This window comes from Equus przewalskii, chromosome 30 (genome assembly GCF_037783145.1).
Source record: "Equus przewalskii isolate Varuska chromosome 30, EquPr2, whole genome shotgun sequence".
In the NCBI taxonomy this organism is placed as follows: Eukaryota; Metazoa; Chordata; class Mammalia; order Perissodactyla; family Equidae; genus Equus; species Equus przewalskii.
This window is the reverse complement of record NC_091860.1, coordinates 7750464-7763676: the sequence shown is the minus strand read 5'-3', so window position 1 is coordinate 7763676 and position 13213 is coordinate 7750464. Positions and strand designations below refer to the sequence as shown.

Below are 13213 nucleotides of genomic sequence, written 5' to 3'. Positions count from 1 at the left end.
TGACCCCAAATGTTAATAATGCTGAGGTTGACAAATGCTGCTATAAATAATGATGTCATGGGAGAGGTTGCCAATGCTCAGAAACACCATGCCTGAAACTGTCAGCTCTAAAGCACTGAACCCAGTGACTGGGGATTGAAACACCCTGAAGCATACTTCAGCATCCTCAGCAGATTCTGGGTAGGTGACACTACCACTCCACCATGGCCATAATTGCCCACTGCCCCATTCACTCTCATTAGGGAGCCTTGCCTCACGCTCCACTGAGAAATGATTGGCCATAAAGCCCAATTTCTCTCAGCTTTCTTCCCCTTTTCCTCCCAGTTTACCTGCAACAGCACCTGCTCTTGCCTCTGCACCCTCAGCCTCCGTGGCTAAGATCTCCACCTGAACTAGAGCCCATCCTCTCTGGCCTCCACCACGATCTCGCTCCACCAGTCCTCCCCTTTCTTTACGTTCAACCTCTTCAGAATCTTTGGCTCTTTTCCTTAGTCGATACATATACATAAGACTCTGCATGCTTTAAAAAAGATTTAAGTTTTCTTAATTCAACCCCCTCAAGTTTTTACCTTATGTTCCTCCCTTTAATGACCTAATTTATTTCATTTATCTGAATACATATTCTCACTGCAGAAAATTTCCAAAAATTTAAATAAAACCCGTCTGCCTGTGATTCCCCATACTCACTAGCAACAAAGTAACCACTAGTAATCAGTTTGAGGTTTCCTTCCAGACCTCTGTCTGTGGATTTACTCAGCTATATAATACAGATTTATTTTGTGAAGGTTTCTTTTCCCACAAATGGCATTATTCTGAGCAGACTGTTCCATAACTGTTTTGTGGGTTTTTTCCCCATAGATTGACTGTTGTTATCTCAGCGCCATCTCCATCCCTTTCTCTGCTCTTCCCTGCATTACAGGGGCTGGAAACGGAAAGCAGTACCTAATAAAATATCTCTGTTACTGATTTTATGTCATGTCATTATTAAATTACATTAGTAACATACAACTCTAACACATGTACTCTGAAAAATACCACCACACACATCAACTCACCTTCTTTTCCTCATATGTACACTTCCTGTTCACTGAATTCAGTCAAAGACACAGAAGGTATTATCCTCCTGCCTCATAAGCATTGTTACTCAGGCAATGGATTCAGCCCCACCATCCATTCCCCCGGGGCATTCGCAAAGATTTACTACCTACTGAAAATCTCAAAAAGACATGAGGATGTAGTGGGACTAGGGGTGGTCAATTCTACACTGTGGAACAGTTTCCCTCTTCTTTATCAGAGGCCTACATGAACTTCAGAGTTCCTCACATACGCCATCCTCTGCGCAAACTCTTCCCAGGATTCCCATCTCAGAATAAAAAGGAAGTCATTCCAATGGGCTTCGAGGCTCTAGGTAACCTGGCCTCCCCCTCCCTCCCTGACCTCAGCGCCTACAACTCTCTCCCCACTCAACCCCACTCCCGCCACACGTGAATCCTGCCGCCCCTCGCCAGTCTGGAAACGGAGATCCAATGCCAAATTAATAAACGATGGAGAGCTGCAAGTCTCTTTGTGTTGGACAAACTGAGGTCCAAATGACAGTAACTGAGCCGTGAAATGACAATTATGAGCCAAGTATTTGTGAAAACGTTCAAAGTGAATTGTAACTAGCAGTGAGAACATTAAGTCAAATACGGTTTTGCTAATACTCATCATGTTTGTCTCAAATTATGATTGAATGAAAAATAGATGCCTTTTAGGAAGCTGAGAGGTCATAAGAATCCGTGACTTGAGACTGAAATATTTCCAAATTTAATTCAAATTGACATGAATAAAAATAAAATTATACTAACAAACAATGTATAAAAAGCTACTGTAGGAAAAGCATTACAAGCTACAATACCTACACTTCAGTTTATCTCAGAAATCTGGAATTAACTGTCAAGCTAATCCACTTAATTGAATCTTAACTTCAAAATACACATTTCAGGGATGAGCATTTCATTACCTGCTTCATCATGGTATTAAAATGTGATGACATAAAGATTAAAATGATTATTTTAACAGTACAAGACTAAATTATTAAGGTCAGTCTACATCTATTAATTTGTAACTTAACCTCTTAAAATTTCATAGGCGATACAATGGTTTTACTCAAACTAAAGCACTTGCTGGATACAAGGTATGCTTTTAAGCAGATTTATAGTTTATATTTTTTTTATATTCGACTAGATTCCACACTTAGCCATAATCAAATATTATTTTGAAGTTTCTTTGAGGAAATTTGAAAAATATTGATCTTTCTGGATACTTACTTCTCTTTCTGTTTTCTCATTTTCATGCTGATACATTCTTTCTTTTAAACGATTACATTCATCCATTAACTCCTTATTTCTTTCTTCCAGCATAAGACCTTGTTTTTCACTTTTGGCTTGAAGTTTTGGTACAATATTCTGAAACCGGTGTTGGATGTTAATTACTGTCTTTTCTTTACTATCAGCTTTGTTGTGAGCATCATCCAGTTGCTGTCAAAGCAACATATTTTCACTCTGTAGTTGAGCTAATCTCTCCTCTAAGGATTCCTGCTTCCTGATGTATTTATACACTCTCCCTTGTTCACTCTGATACATGTGTTCAGTTTCCTTCTTTTGACACTGTGTTTGGCTGAGGTCTCTTTGTACATCTTCTAAAACCAAAGTCTTCTCTCTGAGAACATCTCTTGATTGATGGAGCTCAACTTCTGCACTATTGACCTTACTTTCAGCTTTCGAAAGTTAAGAAAGAATCTCATTATTAACCTTTAGGTTAGATTTATCAAAATTCATTTTGTCCTGTAAATGGAACCACTGTCTCTTGCTCTCTGGAGAGCAGGTTTTAGGACTCTTTGTGATATCTGACTTTGATCTTTTTCTTTCTTTCTTTCTTTTTTTGGTGAGGAAGATTGGCCCTGAGCTAACATCGGTTGCCAATCTTCCTCCTTCTTTTCTCCCCAAAGCCCCAGTGCATAGTTGTATACGCTAGTTGTAAATCATTCTAGTTTCTCTATGTGGGATGCCACCAGAGCATGGCTTGATGTAAGTCCACATGCAGGATCATAACCAGTGAACCCCAGGCTGCTGAGGCAGAGCATGTGAACTTAACCACTGGGCCACAGGGCCAGCCCCTGACTTTGATCTTTATCCTGGATAGCAGTAGCCAGTCTAGAATGGTATTGTAAGTGCAGGCCCTCCAGAGCCAGTTCAACTGATCCCATGTCTTATCAGCAGTGACTAAGAATTGCCTTTCAGAAAATCTGTAAGTCACCTAGTCAGAGCATGCACAAAAGAAGAAATCTTGACCCGAAATGACCATGGAACCAAAGACCCTCCTTCCCACAGAAAACAAGGACTGGGACACGACTGGAACTTGGAAGTCAGACTCTTATCAGAAGTGAGGGGTCCCTCATTTAGGAAGATCCAGGGTTAAAATTCCTTCTCCACCTCATTAAAAGTGTCTAGAACCCATCATAAGTGTTCGAAACCTCACCGTAAATGCTTGAAGCCAACCAATCAAAACGTGCCCCACCAGTGTTCCCATGTGCCAGTCTGTTCTCCTCAACCTTAAAACCTTAACCTCTTAAAATTGCCCCAAATCCTGAATCAGGAGACAGATCTCAGGGCCAATGCCTCCTGTTCTCCCTGGAGATCACTCTCACAGAATAAAGCTGATGTCTTTTCCCAAAGGCTGATGCCGTAATTAATTGGGCGTTTATGTACACTGGGCAAGAGAACCCCAATTCTGTGCAGCTAACATTATGATTCCATTTCTGTCTCTAGTCTTTCTTTGCTTTGTTTGTCAGTCTGCAGTTTAGAGTTTAGCACTGTATTCTCAGCTGTCCACTATACTGGAATATTGTTTTGTTTTGTTTTTTTGAGGAAGATTAGCCCTGAGCTAACATCTGCTGCCAATCCTCCTGTTTCTGCTGAGGAAGACTGGCCCTGAGCTAACATCCATGCCCATCTTCCTCTACTTTATATGTGGGACGCCTACCACAGCCTGGCTTGCCAAGCAGTGCCATGTCTGCACCCAGGATCGGAACCAGCAAACCCCGGGCCGCCGAAGCAGAATGTGTGAACTTAACTGCTGTGCTACCAGGCCAGCCCCTGGAATATTGTTTTTTTTAATGTTCCCTCACTCAATTTTATTGTCTTTTGAAAATCATCATTCTGGGGCTAGCCCTGTGGCCCAGTGGTTAAATTCGCACACTCCGCTTCCGCCGCCCAGGGTTTCTCCGATTTGGATCCTGGGCACATGGCACCACTCACGAAGCCATGCTGAGGCAGCATCTCACACAGCAGAACTGGAGGGACCTGCAACTGGAATATGCAGCTATTTACTGGGGTGCTTTGGGAAGAAGAGGAAGAAGAAGAGGAGAAGAAGAAAATGATTGGCAATAGATGTTAGCTCAGGGCCAATCTTTAAAAAAAAAAACCAATCATCATTCTTTTCTTTCACCAGTTCAATGTCCTCAAAATAGTTCCCTTCCTTTTCCTGGTTCTGATTTCTTACTGTGCCTATTTCCAGTCTTAGCACAGTAATTTCATCCTGCAACATGTGGTTTTTATGCAGCAAATCTTTCTCTTTTTCAGGACTACTAGAAACCTCTGTAAAACAAAGGAGACTTGTAGCTAGCATTCAATAAAATGACAAATCATGATTTCCTCTGAAATTAAAGAATAGACCTATATATTTATACAATAAAAAGTTTGCAGTAAATGGATATCTAAGTGGAAAAGAACTAAGTTGGATCCAAACCTCAAATGTTATATAAGCATAAATTCCCAAAAGTTCAAAAATTTAATTGAAGACAATGAATCCATGAAGGAATTTTTAAGAATCTCAGAATGGGAAAGGGATTTCTCTGAATTACAACAAACCCAGAAAGCATAAAATAAAAGACTGATAAACCTGACTACATTAAAACTTGAGTTTGCAGGCTGATATCTAACCTATCCAGCTGACCGAGGGTAGGAGCCTCAGCTCTGCACACATTTGGACAGCTGAAATCTCCCAAAGTCCTTTTCCTTGAGAATGTTCCACAGATAGTCTACTTTTCTAACATTTTTATAGTGGGTTATAAAAATTCCATCTACTGACAACTGATAAATTTGGGCATTGTGCCAAATATTTCTACATCCATCAGTGAACTCGCTGAGTTGTCACAGTTCTGGCAGACGAGCAAGCTGATTTCCCCAGGGCTTCCGACTCTACTACTAGTGCTCTTGCGCCAAACCACAGCTACTTCTCTACTGGAAACAGTTACATACAAAAGAAGCTTATATTTCAAAGCTATGGTAAATAAGGTCAAATTTATAGAGTTCTTAGAAAATCATGAGATTACTTGCTGCTGCAATAACTATTATTTCCTCTTCATCATGTTTAAAATAGCAATAAATATGAAATAGGGGGAAAATACACTTCACTATTTTACTAGGAATAAAATATTTGTCAGTGAGTTATCATTAAGTATATATTATAGCATATCATTGTTTTCAAAAGCTCCTTGTACTGAAATAGAATAGTACTTGGAGAAAATTGTTATTTTCTCAAAAGTAGGAGAATGGTCTCTGAACTGGCTATACTTTTCCTCCTTACCATCGGTGGAAGTGACAAACGAAACTCTCTATTAACACATGGAGGGGGCGAAATCATTGCCCAAAACTGGAACATCTGTGTTAACAGCAGAAGTTTTGAAATTCTAGAAAGCTCATTAACTCCTATGGAAAACATTAAAAACCTCTCCTTTAGATGAGGCCACTGTGAATATCACTACTTGACCGTTACAGACAAATGGATTTCAATTGAGAATATTACTTTACCCAATGGACCAAAAATGTCCCCCCCCCACTCAAAATATATATGCTTTGAAAATCGTCTCTACTTTCCAAGATGTATAGCATTGCTTTTTAAAATACACACACACACATATTTGAAAACGACTAAAGAAAATACCTCAGTGTTCATTTTCTTATGAGCCATTTCTATCGTCTTTTGTTTGCAAAGGTGATTGGTCAGAATTCCATCTTGCAATATTCTGGCATTTTGTTCTTGAGAAAGTTGCCTCTGAGTGTCATTTCACTCTTCTACAACCTAGAGACACATTTCACTAGGTTTTTGGTCTCATATCACTAAAAAGAGTCAAAAGCTTAAGAGTAGAATGTTAAAAAAAAAAAAAAAAAGGAAGTATTTAAATGACAGCTAAATTTGTCGCAGAGCAGAAATACAGGTAGACACAGTACTGTGAAATAAAATTTCTTTACAAAACATTTAACTAGTTCCATCAGTCTCAAGGCAAGTTAGTCTGTATTTTAAAATAACACAGCCAAAATTAACATTTATGTTAATGATTAAGCTCAATTTACCTTCCATTCCTCCATTCAGAAAACAGAGAGCATCTATTAGATGTCAAATATTGCAATAAATTAATAATTTCAGCTATAAATGTCACAGTTCATATTTAGGATGAGATAACATTTTTAGTTTTTTTAAAAACTGAAATAATATACATTAACTCAAAGGGATATTATAAATAATATTGATGAAACAATGTTAGAAATATGCATTTTTTACCAAAGATTAGCTTACCTGATTCAAATTACTTCTTATGTCCTCAATTCCATGTCTAGCGTTCCAAGAGCAAGTTTAAGTCATTGTTTCAATTCATTTTCTTTACTACATTGCTCTTCTTTTCTTCTTAACTGCTCCCTAATTTTTTCATATAACTTATCAACATCTCTTTTTCCCTTCTTGTTTCAAGGAAATTCTACAGTTAAATATGCTTATCTTAAAATTAGTTTTGTTATAAAATAAAAACTTCATTTTATGATCTGGTTCTACATATGTTGGTTTATTAGGCTAATGAAATTTCTATGTTCTCCAATTTTTTTCCTTTCTAGGTCTCGTTTTTAATTCCTCATTTCAATCTCCTCCAAAAGATATATATACTTGAAAGGTGGCAATGAAAAAACATTCTGCTGCTTAGTTTTAGTCAACAGTCACTCTGGTAAATATTGTAGGAAAGGAATTTTGAAATTATTCAGTAAAGTTAGAGTTGAAAATTGCTCTTTTTTCCACATAGTCATAATTAGCACTCTATTAGGACAGATTAGTTACTAATTGAAAAGAGAACTTGTTTATAAACAAGTTCATAAATTCACCAGAAAGAAAATTCCAACTTCACATAATATCACAGTGAAGTAATACTGACTAAAAGTGACTTACAGTGTAAGACAGCTGCAGATGTCTACACAACACATGTCTGCAGGCTCCTGTCACCCAGGACCAGGCAAGGGAAGCTGCTATCTGGGGTCCCACACTTTCTATGTTTCTTCCCTTGCAACACTTTCAACTTATCTTGTTGGTTATTATCTACTTTATAAATCATTTTAAAATCCCTTTTAGAATAAGACAGAATCCATACTAATTAAATAAGCAATAAAGACTAACGTGCTTTCAATATAGACCTTTGCATTAATTTTATCTCTATATGAGAGAGATTTTAAATAAAGTAATTAGCAATCACTGTCCATTTTACTTTTTATTCCATGCATATATGAAGAATAAAATGGCATACATTTAAAAATTTTTCTGTCTTGAGAAAAATGGTCATTTCATACTCTGATGGGAATGTAAATTAATATAAACTTCCTTGAGAACAATTTAGAAATATGGATTAAAGATCTTTTTTAAGAGTTCTTATACTTTAGCCAGATAATACTATACTGAAGAATTTATTAAAAGTAAATAATCAGAAATATGGAAACAGATTTATATAAAAGACATTCCTTGCAGCGTTAATTATAATACAGAAAAATGAAAAACAACCGAAATTTGATTTACTAAGTAAATAATCAGATTTCCAAATGATGGACTTCTATATGGTCATTAATATGATATTCTTCTGAATATACATTAAATTATTACATTAAATTATTATTAGAAGTATTCATGTTAAAAACTTGCTGTATTATTTCCAAGAATTTCATACGCCACAATACTAAAGAAGTTCTCCCACTGGTAAAATCCCAGAAGTTAAGTTACCAATTACAAAACTTCTCCTACATTTACTGTAGTATAAAACTAAATAGTTCAATTATTTCCTTAAAACCAAGATGTTCAATACCTCAAACTGCAGACTTCTCGTTCCCATTCCACTTTTTGATGCTCTAACTGTGACTTCATTTCTTTGGTTCCTGACAGCCCCTTTTGTAGTCCACTAACCTTATTTTCCATTTTTTAAATTTTTACTTCAAGTAATTCACGGTGACTTTTTTACGTTCTATTAATCTTTCACGTGAAAGAACTGCATTCTGGATTTTCAATAGGCTAACAGAATCTGCATCAGGGAGAAAACAAAAATAGAAATAAAATATGGGTATTTTTTTGTGCATAAAGGACTGTGCAGTTTCACGTTTTCTTATTCATATGTTGAACAAATGTATATTGAGCACCTGCAACATGGAAGACATTACACTAAGCTCTGCAGATCAAACAGACAAGACCCCTGGCTCTTGTTTAGCTTAAAGAGGAGAAAGACAAATAACATGTCAATTATAAAATGTGATAGATATTATAAGAAAACAGAGTTCTATGATCACATAACAGAAGTTGATCTAGACTGGGCCCAGGGAAGACCTCCCTGAGGAAGAGAGGGCTACACTGAGAAATGAAGGATGAGCAGGAAGCAATGAATCAAAGGAGGAAGAAGGGCACTCTAGACGGTCTACAGCACGTGCCGAAGGCTACTGCAATCTGCTTCTAGCCAAGACGGAGTAACAGGTAGTGATTGACCTTCCTACCCGAAACAAGCAAAAGCCAAACAGACAAAATACATAAAAATGATTTTCAAGACAAAGGACTTCAGGCAATGAAGGACAGTGATCCCCCAAAACAACTGAAGTTAGCCTAACAAATGCCCACCTCACTGCCTTGAGAGAATGTCCAGGCCACCACACAGGGAGACAGAACTGAGGTAGAGCCCACCAGACTCCCTGAGTGGAGGTGGTGAAGCTGAGAGTCTGGTGAAACCAAGGCAGATGGAGATCACAGGTCAGAACACTGGAGAGTAGATAGCGGAACAGAGGAAGAACCCTGGAGATGTGCAGAGGGCCCCTGGGTGTTCACACAGGTCAGGACACTGGAGAGTAGAGAGCGGAACAGAGGAAGAAACCTGGAGATCTGCAGAGGGCCTCCTGGGTGTTCACACAGGTCAGGACACTGGAGAGTAGAAAGCGGAAGAGAGGAGGAACCCTGGATATCTGCAGGGGGGACCCCTGGGTGTTCAGTAGGGTAGTGCACAATACATACAGGTAAGGAAACTCCCAGCAACCAGGGGGAAAATCCATCTGAAAAGAGTAGAGGAAACAGCGCCTGGTGCTCACACAGCACCAGGAATGGTGTCTATTCCCATTAGCCAGCCTGGAAAAATTCATAATTCACAAGACAATGACTAGAACAGTTCGAAATGTCATGCTTCAGTAGTGGGGAATAGTTAGCCGTAGGCAGAGCACTGCTCTGGATGCACCTAACAAATCATAAGAGCAAGACCAGAAAGGATCAAACTGTTATATATTAGAAAAACCCAAATCCAAGTTTTCCTTGTATTTGTCCATATATGACTCTGCTTTTATAAAATCTAAAAGCACTGCTAATCTATTTACAATGCTTCATCACTCTAATGTCTATCACTTGTCCCTTAGATTCTCTCTTTTATCTGATATACGAATACAGTTGACTATGAAACGAAATTCAAATCAAGAGGTAAAAGATAAATGTCTACAGTTACTTTTAGTTGAGAGCATAAAGAAATAAGGAATTGCTATTTCCTAGAGCCAATTTCAAAAACTCTAGTGAACAATGTGATAAACCCCTGCAAACCAGAGGTCTCTCTCTCTCAAAGCTTCCATAGTCATTGGGTACCAAGAAGGTTTCTTCCATAGCTGGAGGCCATGAATACTCCGGTGATCCTTCCTAACTCCCGCTCTTGTCTAATGGGCCCCATCCTCGGTTACATCCATGACCCCAGGGAAAAGGTAGGCAGCAACAATAGACACTGGTTCTCACCTATCCCGATATCGCAGTTAGGATTCAGGGATTTTTCTACGCACCCTTACAGTCAAGTCAAGAAGCCCCTTCTTAATACCTCTGCCTGCCTAAGTGAAAAAATCAGCTGGCAGTAAGAGGAACAACCTTAAAAGAAAATGTAATGTGCAGCCCAGAAGAGCAGTAGTAATAATAACACCATAATAATAACGATAGTAACAAAAATTTTACTCTCCTGAACACTTACTATGGACCAAACACTTTAGATTATTTCATTTGATCCTCCAAAGTGAGATAAGGAGTTACTCCTCACACTTCACATGAGAAAACAGCCATTTAGAGAAAGAAAGTGAATCCCATAGTCACTGGGGGCAGGACTGAGTTTGGTCCTAGTCTCCTCCTCACTCTAAATTACTAACAGCTCCCCTCAGGAAGGAGGGAGCGTAGCATAAAAAATAATAAAATGCAAGTGGATTTTTAGTCCAAGCTCAAAAACTTTTTTCTCACTCTTGAATTCTTTATTTATCCTACAGCCTTTATATGAAATAAAGGCAAAAGAAGAATGAAGAATTAGTAAATGAATTAAGTTTATACAAATTACAGCTTCAAATCAAACCGTCGTCACAAAATTATTCAAACTTGCTCTGTTATTCCCGGGCTTTTATAGCTCACGTTGATTTAAAAAATCTGTCCTTTCACCAGCATAAAACAAGTATTTTGATAAGCCTCTAAAATTCCTTGTTTAAGTATCATCCAAAAAGAAACTCACGAAGCTGACGTCCCTTTCAAACAAACTGCCCACTTATTATGGTACCAGATCATTACAGACGCATGTAAGAGCACACACAGACGTTCTATAAGACAAGGGGCCGTGACTGCTTCTTCAGTGTATTCTCAGAGACTAGTATGTTTCTTGGAATCCAATAAATGTTTGTCATCTAAAATTAAAAAAAACAACCCACAGCACTCCCTATTCTAAACGCTATGTAGTATGCTGCACTAGATCCTGGAGCAGAAAATGGACCCTAGCGGAAAAAGTAGTGATTTGGTGAAATTAAGGTTTATTTTGTACAATCTAAATAAAGTCTATAGCTTCGCTAAAGGTATTATATTAATGTTAATTTCTTAGATTTGGCAAATGTACCATGGTTCTGTAAGTAGTCAGCATTGGGGGAAGCCAGATAAAGAGTATATAGGAACTCTCTGTGCTACCTTTGCAAATTTTCTGTAAATCTAAAATTCTTCCAATATGAAAAGTCACTAAAAAAAAAAAAAAAGAAATAAGAAAACAACTCAGGAAAGAACCAGGTACATAGTAAATGTTAGTCAACAGTATCTATTAGAATTATGAATAGCATTAAAATGGCTTAAAATTAATAAATTTTTACTAGTGTAGTTTTTTAAATTGAGCTAACACTGGTTTATAACATTATATAAATTTCAGGTATACATCATTACATTTCGATTGCTGTGTAGATTACATCACGTTCACCACCCAAAGACTACCATCCATCACTACACACATGTGCCTAATCATCCCTTTTGCCCTCCTCCCTGCCCCCTTCCCCTCTGGTAACCACCAATCCAATCTCTGTCTCTATGTGTTTGTTTGTTGTTTTTATCTTCTATTTATGAGTGAGATCATATGGTATTTGTCTTTCTCCCTCTAACTTATTTTCACTTAGCATAATACTCTCAAGATCCATCCATGTTGTCACAAGTGGCAAGATTTCATCTTTTTTATGGCTGAGTAGTATTCCATGGTGTATAAATACCACATCTTTTTTATCTATTTGTCCCTTGATGGGTACCTAGGTTGCTTCCAAGTCTTAGCTATTGTGAATAACACTGCAATGGACATAAGGGTGCATGTTTCTTTACCTATCCGTGTTTTCATGTTCTTTGGATAGATAACCAGCCATGGAATAGCTGGATGGTATGATAGTTCTAGTCTTAATTTTTTGAGGACTCTCCACACTTTCTTCTATAGTGGCTGCACCAGCTGGCACTCCCACCAGCAGTGTATGTGAGTTTCCTTCTCTCCACATTCTCTCCAACATTTGTTGTTTCCTGTCTTGTTAATTATAGCCATTCTGACAAGCATGAGGTGATATCTCATTGTAGTTTTGATTGCATTTCCCTGATAGTTAATGATGTTGAACATCCTTTCATGTGTCTGTTGGTCATCTGTATATCTTCTTTGAAATGTATGTTCAGATCTTTCCCCCATTTTTTAATTGGGTTGTTAGTTTTTTTGTTGTTGAGATGTATGAGTTCTTTATACATTTGGATATTGACCCCTTATCAGATATATGGTTTGCAAATATCTTCTCCCAACTGTTAGGTTGTCTTTTCATTTTATTGATGGTTTCCTTTGCTGTGCAGAAGTTTTTTAGTTTGACATAGTCCCATTTGTTTAGTTTTTCTATTGTTTCCCCAGATATGTTATTTGAAAATATGCTGCTAAGGCTGATGTCAAAGAGCTTACTCCCTATGTTTTCTTCTAGAAGTTTTACAGTTTGAAGTCTTACATTCAAGTCTTTAATCCATTTTGAATTAATTTTTGTGTATGGTGTAAGATAACAGTCTATTTTCATTCTTTTGCATGCGGCTGTGCAGTTTTCCTAACACCGTTTACTGAAGAGACTTTCTTTTCTCCATTGCATATTCTTGGTTCCCTTGCAAATATTAGCTGTCCATAAATGTGTGAGTTTATTTCTGGGCTCTCGATTCTGTTCCATTGATATGTATGTCCATTTTTATGCCAGTATCATGCTGTTTTGATTACTATAGCTTTGTAGTATATTTTGAAATCAGAGGTTGTGATACCTCCAGCTTTGTTTTTTTTTCTCAGGATTCCTTTGGTTATTCAGAGTCTTTTGTTGTTCCATATACATTTTAGGATTTTTTGTCCTATTTCTGTGAAAAATGTCATTGGAACTTTGATAGGGATTGCCTTGAATCTGTAGACTGCTTACGGAAGTATGGACATTTTAACTATGTTAATTTTCCCAATCTAAGAGCACAGAATATCTTTCCCTTGTGTCTTCTTCAATTTCTTTCAACAATGTTTTACAGTTTTCAGCATATAGGTCTTTCACTTCTTTGGTTAAATTTATTCCTAGGTATTCGATTCTTT

At 37.6% G+C, this 13213-nt stretch overlaps 1 long non-coding RNA gene across 5 annotated transcripts in view; it reads right to left on the bottom strand.

The window, feature by feature from the left end:
- Positions 1-13213, bottom strand: part of LOC103548247 (uncharacterized) — a 37895-nt gene that overhangs the window by 18228 nt on the left and 6454 nt on the right. For 2 of the 5 annotated variants that reach the window (XR_011535137.1, XR_011535138.1), the window contains exons 3-5: positions 8156-8368; positions 5986-6123; positions 2310-2758 (exon numbers count right to left, since the gene is read on the bottom strand). This is a non-coding gene — a long non-coding RNA (uncharacterized lncRNA). Of the gene's footprint in view, positions 1-1783; positions 2759-5985; positions 6179-8155; positions 8369-13213 lie in introns of those variants that run through there. The other 3 variants (XR_011535135.1, XR_011535136.1, XR_011535139.1) reach the window with 2 other exon arrangements.